Here is a 5,000-nt window from a genome sequence, read left to right as displayed (position 1 = left end):
ACTTCATAGACTTTATACAATTAATACTTATATGAAAATTTATTACTTCATAGACTTTATACATTTAATACTTATATGAAAATTCATTACTTCATAGACTTTATACAATTAATACTTATATGAAAATTTATTACTTCATAGACTTTATACAATTAATACTTATATGAAAATTTATTACTTCATAGACTTTATACAATTAATACTTATATGAAAATTTATTACTTCATAGACTTTATACAATTAATACTTATATGAAAATTTATTACTTCATAGACTTTATACAATTAATACTTATATGAAAATTTATTACTTCATAGACTTTATACAATTAATACTTATATGAAAATTTATTACTTCATAGACTTTATACAATTAATACTTATATGAAAATTTATTACTTCATAGACTTTATACAATTAATACTTATATGAAAATTTATTACTTCATAGACTTTATACAATTAATACTTATATGAAAATTTATTACTTCATAGACTTTATACAATTAATACTTATATGAAAATTTATTACTTCATAGACTTTATACAATTAATACTTATATGAAAATTTATTACTTCATAGACTTTATACAATTAATACTTATATGAAAATTTATTACTTCATAGACTTTATACAATTAATACTTATATGAAAATTTATTACTTCATAGACTTTATACATTTAATACTTATATGAAAATTCATTACTTCATAGACTTTATATTTTTTATACTTATATAAAAATTTATTACTTCATAGACTTTATATTTTACTTCATAGACTTTATACATTTAATACTTATATGAAAATTTATTACTTCATAGACTTTATATATTTACTACTTATATGAAAATTTATTACTTCATAGACTTTATACATTTAGTACTTATATGAAAATTTATTACTTCATAGACTTTATACAATTAATACTTATATGAAAATTTATTACTTCATAGACTTTATACAATTAATACTTATATGAAAATTTATTACTTCATAGACTTTATATATTTACTACTTATATGAAAATTTATTACTTCATAGACTTTATACATTTAGTACTTATATGAAAATTTATTACTTCATAGACTTTATACAATTAATACTTATATGAAAATTTATTACTTCATAGACTTTATACAATTAATACTTATATGAAAATTTATTACTTCATAGACTTTATACAATTAATACTTATATGAAAATTTATTACTTCATAGACTTTATACATTTAATACTTATATGAAAATTTATTACTTCATAGACTTTATATATTTACTACTTATATGAAAATTTATTACTTCATAGACTTTATACAATTAATACTTATATGAAAATTTATTACTTCATAGACTTTATACAATTAATACTTATATGAAAATTTATTACTTCATAGACTTTATACATTTAATACTTATATGAAAATTTATTACTTCATAGACTTTATACAATTAATACTTATATGAAAATTTATTACTTCATAGACTTTATACAATTAATACTTATATGAAAATTTATTACTTCATAGACTTTATACAATTAATACTTATATGAAAATTTATTACTTCATAGACTTTATACAATTAATACTTATATGAAAATTCATTACTTCATAGACTTTATACATTTAATACTTATATGAAAATTTATTACTTCATAGACTTTATATATTTACTACTTATATGAAAATTTATTACTTCATAGACTTTATACATTTAATACTTATATGAAAATTTATTACTTCATAGACTTTATACAATTAATACTTATATGAAAATTTATTACTTCATAGACTTTATACAATTAATACTTATATGAAAATTTATTACTTCATAGACTTTATACAATTAATACTTATATGAAAATTTATTACTTCATAGACTTTATATATTTACTACTTATATGAAAATTTATTACTTCATAGACTTTATACATTTAGTACTTATATGAAAATTTATTACTTCATAGACTTTATACAATTAATACTTATATGAAAATTTATTACTTCATAGACTTTATACAATTAATACTTATATGAAAATTTATTACTTCATAGACTTTATACAATTAATACTTATATGAAAATTTATTACTTCATAGACTTTATACAATTAATACTTATATGAAAATTTATTACTTCATAGACTTTATACAATTAATACTTATATGAAAATTTATTACTTCATAGACTTTATACAATTAATACTTATATGAAAATTTATTACTTCATAGACTTTATACAATTAATACTTATATGAAAATTTATTACTTCATAGACTTTATACAATTAATACTTATATGAAAATTTATTACTTCATAGACTTTATACAATTAATACTTATATGAAAATTTATTACTTCATAGACTTTATACAATTAATACTTATATGAAAATTTATTACTTCATAGACTTTATACAATTAATACTTATATGAAAATTTATTACTTCATAGACTTTATACAATTAATACTTATATGAAAATTTATTACTTCATAGACTTTATACAATTAATACTTATATGAAAATTTATTACTTCATAGACTTTATACAATTAATACTTATATGAAAATTTATTACTTCATAGACTTTATACAATTAATACTTATATGAAAATTTATTACTTCATAGACTTTATACATTTAATACTTATATGAAAATTCATTACTTCATAGACTTTATATTTTTTATACTTATATAAAAATTTATTACTTCATAGACTTTATATTTTACTTCATAGACTTTATACATTTAATACTTATATGAAAATTTATTACTTCATAGACTTTATATATTTACTACTTATATGAAAATTTATTACTTCATAGACTTTATACATTTAGTACTTATATGAAAATTTATTACTTCATAGACTTTATACAATTAATACTTATATGAAAATTTATTACTTCATAGACTTTATACAATTAATACTTATATGAAAATTTATTACTTCATAGACTTTATATATTTACTACTTATATGAAAATTTATTACTTCATAGACTTTATACATTTAGTACTTATATGAAAATTTATTACTTCATAGACTTTATACAATTAATACTTATATGAAAATTTATTACTTCATAGACTTTATACAATTAATACTTATATGAAAATTTATTACTTCATAGACTTTATACAATTAATACTTATATGAAAATTTATTACTTCATAGACTTTATACATTTAATACTTATATGAAAATTTATTACTTCATAGACTTTATATATTTACTACTTATATGAAAATTTATTACTTCATAGACTTTATACAATTAATACTTATATGAAAATTTATTACTTCATAGACTTTATACAATTAATACTTATATGAAAATTTATTACTTCATAGACTTTATACATTTAATACTTATATGAAAATTTATTACTTCATAGACTTTATACAATTAATACTTATATGAAAATTTATTACTTCATAGACTTTATACAATTAATAGTTATATGAAAATTTATTACTTCATAGACTTTATACAATTAATACTTATATGAAAATTTATTACTTCATAGACTTTATACAATTAATACTTATATGAAAATTCATTACTTCATAGACTTTATACATTTAATACTTATATGAAAATTTATTACTTCATAGACTTTATATATTTACTACTTATATGAAAATTTATTACTTCATAGACTTTATACATTTAGTACTTATATGAAAATTTATTACTTCATAGACTTTATACAATTAATACTTATATGAAAATTTATTACTTCATAGACTTTATACAATTAATACTTATATGAAAATTTATTACTTCATAGACTTTATACAATTAATACTTATATGAAAATTTATTACTTCATAGACTTTATACAATTAATACTTATATGAAAATTTATTACTTCATAGACTTTATATATTTACTACTTATATGAAAATTTATTACTTCATAGACTTTATACATTTAGTACTTATATGAAAATTTATTACTTCATAGACTTTATGCAATTAATACTTATATGAAAATTTATTACTTCATAGACTTTATATATTTACTACTTATATGAAAATTTATTACTTCATAGACTTTATACAATTAATACTTATATGAAAATTTATTACTTCATAGACTTTATACATTTAATACTTATATGAAAATTTATTACTTCATAGACTTTATATATTTACTACTTATATGAAAATTTATTACTGCATAGACTTTATACAATTAATACTTATATGAAAATTTATTACTTCATAGACTTTATACAATTAATACTTATATGAAAATTTATTACTTCATAGACTTTATACATTTAATACTTATATGAAAATTTATTACTTCATAGACTTTATACATTTAATACTTATATGAAAATTCACTACTTCTTCATTTAATATTGCACGCAAAGTATTTTGGTTAACATTTTTATTTTCATGTTATTAAAACACTTGATATACTATTATACCATATTGTATAATATGATTTTAATTCAATTACTTTATTACTTTGGTATATTAAATGATAGTCGTTTGATAACAATCCCAACTTTACCTTATTTTCAATAAATATTGAAAACAAAGTTTTATGCGTTCAAATTTTTATTTTCATGTTATGATTCTCTCAAACACTCATTAATATACCATATTGTATAATATGCTTTTATTTCAATTACTTTATTACTTTTGGTATATTAAATGATAGTTGAAAACAAAGTTTTATGCGTTCAAATTTTTATTTTCATGTTATGATTCTCTCAAACACTCATTAATATACCATATTGTATAATATGCTTTAATTTCAATTACTTTATTACTTTTGGTATATTAAATGATAGTCGTTTGATAACAATCCCAACACTTACCTTATTTTCAATAAATAGTGAAAACAAAGTTTTATGCGTTCAAATTTTTATTTTCATGTTATGATTCTCTCAAACACTCATTAATATACCATATTGTATAATATGCTTTAATTTCAATTACTTTATTACTTTTGGTATATTAAATGATAGTCGTTTGATAACAAT

The sequence above is a fragment of the Bactrocera oleae genome, unplaced genomic scaffold, assembly GCF_042242935.1.
Source record: "Bactrocera oleae isolate idBacOlea1 unplaced genomic scaffold, idBacOlea1 ctg00000028.1, whole genome shotgun sequence".
Lineage (NCBI taxonomy): Eukaryota > Metazoa > Arthropoda > Insecta > Diptera > Tephritidae > Bactrocera > Bactrocera oleae.
This window is presented reverse-complemented; position numbering follows the sequence as displayed.